We start from the raw sequence: 12,213 nt of genomic DNA, 5'->3' as shown, positions 1-12,213 counted from the left end.
CACATAATTGAACTTTATTCCTGGCTTCTTTCCAAAAAATGTTTGATGATCCTGGATATTTGCAACATCTACTATAATACAGCTTTGCCAGGGAACCCATACAGTGGGTCAGTATGTAGTACAAATTTGCATATTGGCATTTGAATTGCACTGGAATTATAAGGCCATGTTGGCAAGACCTTTTGGATTGCATTAATGATTAATTGGCCTCTAAAGATTTACCATCAACCCTTGACGATCTTCGTCACACCCTCCTGTTACTCCTGGTCATGTTGATTATTTCTCTATTCAAATTACCCTTGGGTACACTTCTGTTTTTTGTTCTGTCATTTGGACACCAGAGCTATAGGGAACTTTATTCCTTCTTCCCCGGTGAGCAAGTTGAATCAACCAATTTTGTCATTATAGATTTACATTTTCTTAATGCTAAAGATGGCAGTAGTATTCTCATTCCATTCATCCAAAAGTTTTAACCTGGGGTTCTGCATGTCAATACGAGTGTCTTCAGAAAGTAAGTCCTCCTCAAGGAATGGTGATATTGCTCACAACAGTAACTTAATATTTACCTTCTTAGTACTACACCTTTCAAGATGTTTTCTGCACTAAGTGGGCTGAAATACTGCCACCCTACCAGGAATCAAAATGTCCCATCAACCTTCTTCCTGGGAAAATGCATCCTCATGGAAAAGTATATCCTCTCTCTTTACCGGAGACTGAAGCCATGGCTGAATATATCAATGAAAACATCCAACGTAACTTCATTTGAAAATGCTGGGGGAAAAAATGTTGTGTGTATGTTCCTTGCAGGATAACCCCACCCTTTCAAGCACCTGTTATGGCCTATAAATTGATTTGAGCAGCTTCCACTTTTGTATTTGTCTGAGAGGCATGTTGGTGTCAGTAGCTGAGAGGGGGTACTGGCACTGAATTGCTGTTTGGAGGCTTCTGGGGTACCTCTTTGGTAAGTTGGCTCTCAATTTAAAAACACATATGTATGGCCCAAATATATGGGACTCTCATTGTTTAGAGTAGGACCATCCTATTAGCAAAAGCGCCTTGGCGTGGCGGATGGTTTAAACATACATTTGCAAATGTGTGCAACAAAGACTTTTGCATTTTTATCTACAGTAGAAATGGCAGATCTGTTGCTGGCTATAGCAGTGTGCTGGGGGAAAAAATGTTGTGTGTATGTCCCTTGCAGGATAACCCTACCCTTTCAAGCACATGTTATGCTGTTTGGAGGCTTCTGGGGTACCTCTTTGGTAAGTTGGCTCTCAATTTAAAAACACATATGTATGGCCCAAATATATGGGTCTCTCATTGTTTAGAGTAGGACCATTTTATACTCCTGATAGTCACTATGGGAAACTTGTAATGCCATTCAGTTTGTGTAATGCCCGTGCCATCTTTAAAAATGTAAGAATTAAATCTTTTAGGACTTCCTCTACTGCTTTATATCTTGTTTATCTTGACAAGATATTGATTTATTTCCAATCTCACCAGGTACATGTGGAAGAAGATCTCGATCATTTTTTAAATCATTAATTTTATTGCACGTTTGAGAAATACATATTCAAACAGAACCATATTCCTTTCCTTAGATACATCAAATTTGGCTCTGGACTCCTGATGGTTTTCCAAAAAAGGTTCTGGAAATTTTCAATTGGCCACATCCCTCAGGTCTAAAGGCACTCCAGTGATTCCTCTGTTTTGAAAATTAATACCACAGTTCATTAGGACATATTCCACTTTAGTAGCTCATATTACTCACACATAAAAATGTCAATGGTTCTCAGAAGCCACAGAAACATTGCATTCCTTTATGCAAGCTTTCACAACTGCTCCTCTCCTCAATCCACCAGATATTGCACAGCCTTTCTTTCTTGAAGTTGATGCCTTCCCCGTGGGAATAGTGGCCATCCTCTTCCAATATTCCTCCACTGCTAAACTTCACCCTTACAGGTTCTTCTCATGGAAAGTTCTTCCTGCAGAGAGAAATGGCACTATTGGAGACAGAGAACTCTTAGTCATAAAGCTTGTGTTAGAATAGTAGTGTTACCTGCTCAAGAATCACGTTTTCCAGTCATGGTGTACACAGATCACTAAATCTTATATATCTCCACACAACTCAATGTCTGAATTTTTCACAAGATTTGATCTTTGGGTCATTTTTGGGATTGGCAGCAAAAATTGAAAAGCAGATGCCCTTTCTTACTCATTTGAACCTGATAATGAAGAGGACTTTCTTTAAAGTTGACCTATATTAAATCCCAAGTGTCTTCTGGCAGCTACCAGTTCTTCTTCTATTAATTCTTCTTTTATTTCTCCCAAATTCCATAGAAAGCTGTAAGACGGAGCACATGTCTTCAATTTTCAGGGCAAATGGGGGTCAGGAAAACTCATCACCCAAAGCTAGTGGTGGCTTTCTCCCCATCAGAATGTTAAAGAATTTATAGGTCTATGATCCTTTTGCTCTCAAAAAAAGATTGCACCTCAGGCTTCCTGTGGTCCTCTTCTTTTAAAACCTAATCAAGACAGACCATGGAGTCACATAACAACACATTTCATTATGTATCTTCCAGCCAGTAAAGGGTATAACTCTATTTTAGTGGTAGTAGACCGCTTTTACTCTTAAGATTACCTACAACATCTGCCTTCTGTCCTAATGAAACTAATTATAAAAGAGGTGCTGTGCGTACATGGATGTCCCCGTGTGATTGTCTCTGACCATGGCGTATAATTCATTTAAAAAATGTTGGCAATCCTTATGTAAATAACTATTCAACTTAGGTTCTCTCCTGTCTACCACCCCCAGTTCAATGGATAGACTGAGAGGGTAGAAATCTTCACGAGGGTATACGTTTCTGGCAACCAAGACAATTGGGTGAATTATCTAATCTAGGATGAGCTTGCATACAAAAATCATTACCATAAGGCATCTTCTTCTTCAACAATTTTGATTAGCCATGCTTTTCATCATACTTTAGCTATACATTCTCTACAAAGAAGACTTTGGCTAGTCCCAAATCTGAAGCTGGGAGACCTTAATTGTTAGCCACTTTTCCCAAATTTCTAACTTTCTTGCTTCAGTCAAAATCCTACAACACAATGATTTTAAGGAAAACCATGTTCTGGATTCTCATTGAAAATTTCGATTTTTATTAGATTGGAAGGGATATGGCCCAGAGGAACATGCTTGTGTCAAATCTATGGACATGAATATCCCTTGTCTATTCAAGAAATTCCTTCTTAAATGCCCTCTTAAGAATTTTTTTGTTTAGTCTGTGCCAATCCTTAAAGGAGGAAGTACTGTCATGTGCCAGTTGTCAATTGTAAAAACAACCCTGGTGCACTCTCCTTTGATCTAATGTGTATTTACAAATGGTGTGTGCTGGTAGCAGTGGTCGAAGAGGACATTTAGAAATGACAGTATGAAAAATGCAATGGGAATGTTAGTGAATGGAATTTGATAGTTTTACAATGAGGGCATTAGGAGAAGACTCAGTATGGCATACCACCGTATACCAGCTCACATTGACCTGACCACTGCTGGTAGTGTAATAAATCAGCTGAATAAAAGGTGCTGATACACATGTGTAGTTAAAAGAAATAAACCAACACATTTCATCTGTTGGATATAAACCTAAACACATTGAACATCTTCTACAAAGGGACCCACAAAAGGACTTCTGTATCAATGCACAGGTGATTCTAAAAAGCTGCTGCATGGATGAAGCAGTGGACTACCCATTTTCTATTACCAGCAGCCATGTAACATTAAAATATCAGACGAGCGTCATTACAACAAGCTGCCAGTTATAAACTCAGGCCCACTGAGCACTTTCCTCAAAGAACAATACAAGGGCAGCACAGTAGCCTAGTGGTTAGCACTTCTGCCTCACAGCACTGGGGTCATGAGTTTGATACCCAACCATGGCATAATCTGTTTGGAGTTTGTATGTTCTCCCTGTGTTTGCGTGGGTTTCCTCTGGGTGCTCCGGTTTCCTCCCACACCCCAAAAACATACTGGTAGGTTATTTGGCTGCTATCAAAATTGACTCTAGTCTCTCCCTCTTTGTCTGTCTGTGTCTGTGTGTCTATATTAGGGAATTTAGACTGTAAGCTCCAATGGGGCAGGGACTGATGTGAATGAGTTCTCTGTACAGCGCTGCGGAATTAGTGGCGCTATATTGATGATGATGATATTACATAAGGAACTACACTTCAAAGTACAGGTGATTTTTAAACAGCCGCTGCATGGAGGGAGCATTGGACTACCCGCTTCCTATGATCAGCAGCCGTTCAACATTTACAAACCAGACGAGCGGCATTAAAACCAGTTGCCTCATCACATATAAAGAAGTACGTCTAACACAGTAACAAAAGAGAAGAATAAATAAGAATCCCAGATTAATTGAAGTTTATTTTGGACGACTTCTGCATTCTCTAAGTGAATTTTTATTAAGCTCATTTTTTTCTAAGACACAGATAATCCTTGACATGAACTGTTGCTATTTACTGAGAGAACTGTTCCTGTAATGGGACTAATTTTATGACATAGGTTTTGTAATTTTATGATTTCACTGTGAAAACAGCTTTTTTTTAATTACAGTGAAGGTTTATTTTGTATTTTTAACTACACATGTGTGTCAGCAACTTTATTTCAGCTGACTTATTAAACTACCAACACACATCATGTAGATCAAAGGGGAGTACTATTGACCACTACACTATTAGGAAGTGAATTTGGGAGATACACAAACCATAGGCAGCACAGCTCAGAAATATTCATTATAAGGCAGAGCAGTTTTTCTGTTAAAGCACTGAAACTGATATGTGCTAGACCTGGCCTGTTTACCTTATGCAGGGTGACTACTTTTCTGCGAATCCTTTGGTCTGAAGTTCCTGTCCAATATTCCCAGGATGTACCTTTCCTGTGTTTCACGTTCTGTACCCACATTAAAAATGTGGGCTGCGTGGCCTTTGCCACAAAGCCCATATTTCCTTGCAGGAGTCCATTGGTTAAAATCCAAGCCACTTCGTTTCAGTGTGTCCCAGATACAAGGTTGTCCAGCTGCTGGCAGAGGAAGAACCTGGAAACAAGGGATAAGTCACAATTGTGGAGAAATAGACAGTGCAAATCCAAAATAAGCCAAAGGTTAGGACCACAGGCAGACAGGATTGGTTAGAATCAGGTGGGTCTGAAACAGGAGATCAGACAATCAATTAAGAGTATGCCACAAACAGCTAAGTAAATCTGTGCGCTGAACAAACCTTTAGACTTGGCACATGTGGCCATATATCGGGTATTGGAATAATTTGATGGTAAGAACAGCATAAATGCAGGTAGAAGGAAATTTAAGGGAGAACTGTTGTGTTATAATGATGCAATAAATTCAAATATAACATATCAGGTACCATCTAATATATATATAAGCCTAGTGGCGTGTGTTAGTCTGTGTGTGTGTGAAAAAAAAAAACCAAGCTGCAGCGCCACCTGCTGGGCAGAGTTATACACTGACCTACTAAATTCTTAGTGTGTGTGGGGAAAAAAACTCAGAAAGGGCTGAAATTTGGTATACTAAGATGTTTTTAATTTGTTAATTTAATTTGTTAATTGTTAAAAGTGTTTATAAAGATTTAAAAAAATATATATTTATATTTCTTGAAGGAGAAGTGACAGTTGGGAGTGGTTGGCGGTTGCCGGGGGTGACAGTTGGGAGTGGTTGGTGGTTGCTGGGGGTGACAGTTGGGAGTAGTTGGTGGTTGCCGGGGGTGGCAGCTGGGAGTGGTTGGTGGTTGCCGGGGGTGACAGAGCGAGAGGAGTGTGACACTCAGGACCGCTGAGAGAGATCCATGTGTCTGGATAGACATCTGGATAGATGTGGCGATAAAGATGAAGGATGAGGTGATGGAGAAAAATGATGAGGTGGTGACATGTGGACAAAACCACATTAAAAAAGGGCGCTTGCGTCGGGAAGTAACGCTCTTCCCCTGAGGAGGCCTGGGCTAGGCCCAAATGCATGACAAGAACCTTTTTAACACCTTAAGTAGCTTGATTTGACTAGAATGCATGAGTATCATGCACGGGTTAACTTGTTCAAGAATATGTTTTGATCAGTGTGAGGATACCACCCTTAGCTGGGATGGAAGTTACCCTCTGTGGGATTCAACTCACTCGGGTAGACCAGGATATATCCAAAATAAGACTTTATTACGACAGCACAACACCACAAGACGTTCACAAGTTACAGGGTAAATGGTAGCACGTATCCTCCAGCAGCCTCCTGCAGTCAGCACTCCAAAGTCATAATCTCTGTCCCTTTCAGGGTCTTATCCTCCCGCAATATTACCACTACCGTTTAGCAAAACAGTTATGGTGTCTCCTAGCCTGGGTTACTAGCTCACACCAACCCTGTCCTGGTAGGGTTCCCTCCAGCGGCACCACAGTGCCTGGCCCAGAGTCCTTTTCACTGATGTCTTCTACACCAGGATCCTCCAAACTAGCATCGCCCTCCTGGCATTCTCCCCGCCCTATATTATTTTCCCTGTACCCAGGAAGTATGGTCAAATGTCTCAAACCTCCCCTTTACAGAAGGGGCCTCCCAGTCAACAATTTAGCTGCTAGACATACTGTCCCTGTTACCTTGATTAGACAATAGAATGGCTTGACTCAATTAGCTGTTTTGGCTGGATACACTACACATGGGGTTACAATAGTACATCAAGGAATGACACTGCACGCTTACATGGAACAATAAGACTTTTGACACATTATATCAGCAGGGTTACACAATATAAGTCTGTGATACCTTTTGATACAATTACATTTATATTGATACATATTGATACATTTCCCCATGCTATTTCAACCAATATATTACTGTGGAGGCACATTGCATATGAGTAGAAGTTCTAACCTCATTACCTCTCAGGTTATCTGTTGACCTAGCTAATTAACATGGGCTGCCAGCTAGTTAACTCAGACATTGTTCTGATAACAAACCTCATCTCAGCTGCACCCCATACAATAGACATTTGAGACAAATGGTAATTACATTAGCTAGCACAAGCAAAATGACTGCTGTTGTTCTGATATTTTCACACAGTATGGCAATATTGTTTATATTTATACTACATACAATATCACAGGTAATAGTATGGGCAAAATGTATCTAATAACATGAAATAATAATACACATAATACACCAATGCTCTGGTGTATATACTTAGACTGGGCCAAGGATTAAAAAGTACAATAAACCGTGAGAAACGGGTGATGATTACATAGTTCTCAGTCCAGTAGCACCCCGATTCCTCACATTCCTCCCCTACTTTTTAAACTTGAGCCCCAGTCTCTTCTGCAGACACTACTGCAGGTTTTATGTGGTCTCCCACGAGATGAACCAATTTCCTGCTGGGCTGTGCGCAGCCTCCAGCGTTCACTTGCTGCACTTTGTTATATTCTTGTAGCCGCCAGCACCTATCAATTCCCAGAACCTCTGCGGGAAGTCTCGGTCTCCTGCTCCAGTAGCTTCTCTGAGCCCTGCTGTCTAAGAGCCTTACTGACTGCCTTTCCCTGGTTGTCTGGGGTCTTGTCTGGCTACGCCTCCCCCTTCCCCAGTTCCCTTCTGCACTGGGATTACTCATTTCCCCAGTCTGCACCCGCTTATGCACAGGGTTCTTGCAGGAATCCTGCTGCACACTATCTCCTGCAGGGACTACTGAGAGTAACATCACGCAGTCATCAATGTCCTGCTTTCTATGCTGCCTTCTCCCCTCCTGTGTCCGAATGTCACTGTTGCAGCCCTGCCCTAACATATTCTTGCAGTCTGCACAGTTGGCTATGTAGCGGTCTACATCCCTCGCTAAACCTAACCACATGAACTGCTGTCTGAGCCTGGCTCGTGTTCTCCTTTTTCCTCTGTGATCGGTACCCCCTTCCCCATGGGCCTGAGCTATAAACCGATCCAGATATTCGGGTGGGACTACCAACCTGTACTTATGATTTGGGCTGGACACCGTATACAGTAACCCATCCAAACAAGCACAATCCTCTACCACCCCAGTCTTATACGACATATCTGCTAGTGCCCGCATCCCTTCTAGATCTGGATCTAGTAGCTGGGTTTCTTGCAGTCTAGATTTATCCTCCTTCCCCAGGACTAACCCCCCCTCAGGATGGTCTTGGCTACTCACCCTCAGAGGCCCGGAGATGGTAAAGAGAGGTTGCTGATACCCGTTAGTTACTGGCGTGTAGAAGTGGTTGTTCTTCCTCTGCCTGGGGCTCACCTTTCTATGGGCTTTTCCAACAAAATAATTCCTGAGGTCTTGCCCCAAATCATTGCCCAAAATCACCTCATTGGACATTCCTGCCATAACTCCAACTTCCACCAGGTTGTTACAATGGCCCCACTGCAACTGGACTTGGGCTGTTGGAATCTCTGCCCATCGTCCATCCTCCATCCTAATTTTAAAGTACTTGTTGGGGATAATTCTTCTGGAATCCACCAACTCGGGGCGTACCAGGGTGATGGCTGCCCCACAGTCTCTAAATCCTTGGGCTTTTCTGCCATCCACCCATACAGGTTTCAAGTGCCTGTAAAGGCGTCCTCCTGTTGTTTGCCTCATGTCAGCCACAGCATTGCAAGTGGCCTTTACCCCCCTCGCCTCTGGCACATCAGGGTGGTAGTGTTTGTTTTTCCGGGGGTGGCTCCTGCCAACAACCCCCGTGGGAGGGAATTGGTCTAATTGACCTCCTTTCCTGATACACTGCTGTTGAAGATGTCCCCAGTATTCACATCGAAGGCACCACTTCCCGACTTGTCCCAAGTGTGGTATTGCTTGTCCTTGACTGCTGGGTCGCCTTTGGCCTTCACTCTGCCCCTTTTCTGCTTTATCCCAGGACTGTGGGTTACACTTTGCCACCCAATCCTGAAGGCTGGGAAATATCTCAGTCAGCCCTGCTTTTACCAGCTCAAGTCCTTTTCTCCGGATCCACTGACTGAGGACGTGCTGCAGCTCTTGACGAAGCTGACCATAGTCATAGCTTCCACTGTGCACTGCTGACTGGCCTGGGGTGGGGGATGTTTGTATTGTAGCTGCAATCTCCTGAATCCTTACTGGCTGCTCCTGGTCCTCATACAACTCCTTGGCTTTCAGGATTTCTGCAACATAAGTCCCAACTTGGGTGCCTTCCACTGCTGGGACCTCTGCTATTTTCATCCTGCCCGCATTATCAAGTAGGCACAGGTCCCATTTGCATAGTTTTTCCACTAGTTGTGGCCTGAAGTTATCCTGGGTAGTAGCAATTTCCCTTGTCTGGCATAATCCCCGGAGTTCATCCAGTTTTAGGGAGTTATACTTGATCATGTCTCACGTTTCTTGCAACTCCTCTGATAGGCTTCCTTTGGGTGCTGTGTAGCCCGTGCTGTGCTGTACCTACAAGGCCCTTGGACTGCAACCGCTTGCGTCCCTTGCAGCCTTCCCGGTTCTTGCAACACCGGGCCGAGTGATCCCACTGCTTGCCACCAAATGTGAGGATACCACCCTTAGCTGGGATGGAAGTTACCCTCTGTGGGATTCAACTCACTCGGGTAGACCGGGATATATCCAAAATAAGACTTTATTACGACAGCACAACACCACAAGACGTTCACAAGTTACAGGGTAAATGGTAGCACGTATCCTCCAGCAGCCTCCTGCAGTCAGCACTCCAAAGTCATAATCTCTGTCCCTTTCAGGGTCTTATCCTCCCGCAATATTACCACTACCGTTTAGCAAAACAGTTATGGTGTCTCCTAGCCTGGGTTACTAGCTCACACCAACCCTGTCCTGGTAGGGTTCCCTCCAGCGGCACCACAGTGCCTGGCCCAGAGTCCTTTTCACTGATGTCTTCTACACCAGGATCCTCCAAACTAGCATCGCCCTCCTGGCATTCTCCCCGCCCTATATTATTTTCCCTGTACCCAGGAAGTATGGTCAAATGTCTCAAACCTCCCCTTTACAGAAGGGGCCTCCCAGTCAACAATTTAGCTGCTAGACATACTGTCCCTGTTACCTTGATTAGACAATAGAATGGCTTGACTCAATTAGCTGTTTTGGCTGGATACACTACACATGGGGTTACAATAGTACATCAAGGAATGACACTGCACGCTTACATGGAACAATAAGACTTTTGACACATTATATCAGCAGGGTTACACAATATAAGTCTGTGATACCATTTGATACAATTACATTTATATTGATACATATTGATACATTTCCCCATGCTATTTCAACCAATATATTACTGTGGAGGCACATTGCATATGAGTAGAAGTTCTAACCTCATTACCTCTCAGGTTATCTGTTGACCTAGCTAATTAACATGGGCTGCCAGCTAGTTAACTCAGACATTGTTCTGATAACAAACCACATCTCAGCTGCACCCCATACAATAGACATTTGAGACAAATGGTAATTACATTAGCTAGCACAAGCAAAATGACTGCTGTTGTTCTGATATTTTCACACAGTATGGCAATATTGTTTATATTTATACTACATACAATATCACAGGTAATAGTATGGGCAAAATGTATCTAATAACATGAAATAATAATACACATAATACACCAATGCTCTGGTGTATATACTTAGACCGGGCCAAGGATTAAAAAGTACAATAAACCGTGAGAAACGGGTGATGATTACATAGTTCTCAGTCCAGTAGCACCCCAATTCCTCACAATCAGCTTAGCACAAGATAGAAACCCTATAGAGCTCATAGTATAACAGTGTTTGTTGCCCCCATAAAAGCCACTACAAGCAGTAGGCTATTACAGGCTGTGCTTTTGACACTGTAACACGGAAACCTGCAGCTTGGGGGTTCCCTTGTCATAATGTCACACAGCCCAGTCTGTTCAGCACAGTGATGATTTCCCTAGGGGACTCAGGCCTGCAAAAAATTTGAGCCCCTCCCTACAAAATACAGCCATGTGCTGTTGTAGTAATAACATTGCTACAATTACGTAGCAATTGCGTTGCTACAATGTTAATTGAAAATATGTTCAATTAATTATATAGTAGTAATGTAATTTATTTATGCTATGCTGTTTTAAGTACTAATAGTCAATACAGAGCAGCTAACCAATGAGAGTGAAGCCGCTCTGTATTGATTAGAAGTTGACAATCCACCCAGATGAAGGTAAGCAATAAAATGGTAAATCAACTTATGTGGCCACATGGGTCCTGGCTGCCAGAGCATGCTGCTGCTTGTAGTTCTGGCAGCCACAAGCACCAGAATATCCAAGCAATTTATGGCTGCCAGAGCTTACTGGCATCAGTAGCGCACAAGCAAAAAAAGTGAGTGAATAAGCCTTTACTGTACTTGCCCTTCTTTGAAACATCCCCTTTCTGTCTCTTTACATGTAAGGAGGTACAGGTCAGGGATAAGTAAATTGCTTAATTTGGATGCAGGGATACAACACTATTATGTTCATTTTCAAATGACTCGCACTATGTTTAGGCGAGAGCTTTACACTAATACCACAAAAGGTTGCTGTGATGAGTTTTCAAACAATTGCTGTACAACTCTCATTTATCCCTTTACAGCTATTGGAAATGTTTGGAGGTATGAAGACGGACACGGACAATCGCCTGCAGATCTCTAGGGGACTCACTAAACAAATACTCTACAAATAATTAGCTTAAAACATAAAACAGTTGGACTTTAAGTGAGGAACTTAAAGTATCAAAATTGGATGTTAACACCCGGATCAAACAAATATTATTAAAATATTATCTGATATACGTTACCGCACTGTTATACCTATTTTGTATTCCAGGCCATTCCTCACAATGCATAATTGGTTCTCTTTAAAGACCACCCAGAAGGGCTGCTAGAGCGATTGAAAGCTCTCTCCATGTGTTCCTTGAAAATTACTAGGAATGCAGATTTAAAGTAAATCCTTGTCTGTGAGTTTATAATAAAGCAAAACCTAATTTTTTAAAGATATCCTGAGATATCCTCATTTTGACAAGTAGTCATAGAAACAGTGAATAATGAACAGAGTAGGGCTTAGAGACACTCCGTTATTAAATGCAATGTATTGTGAGAAAATGAAATCAGTTTGGCAAGACTGAAAGACATGTCTGAGATTTACATGCACAGAACTTACTAAATGAAAGAAACATTCTAATAGACTGAGAGCATTAGCATTCCAG

The sequence above is a fragment of the Mixophyes fleayi genome, chromosome 1, assembly GCF_038048845.1.
Source record: "Mixophyes fleayi isolate aMixFle1 chromosome 1, aMixFle1.hap1, whole genome shotgun sequence".
NCBI classification, from domain to species: Eukaryota; Metazoa; Chordata; class Amphibia; order Anura; family Limnodynastidae; genus Mixophyes; species Mixophyes fleayi.
Note: the sequence above shows the minus strand (reverse complement) of the source record.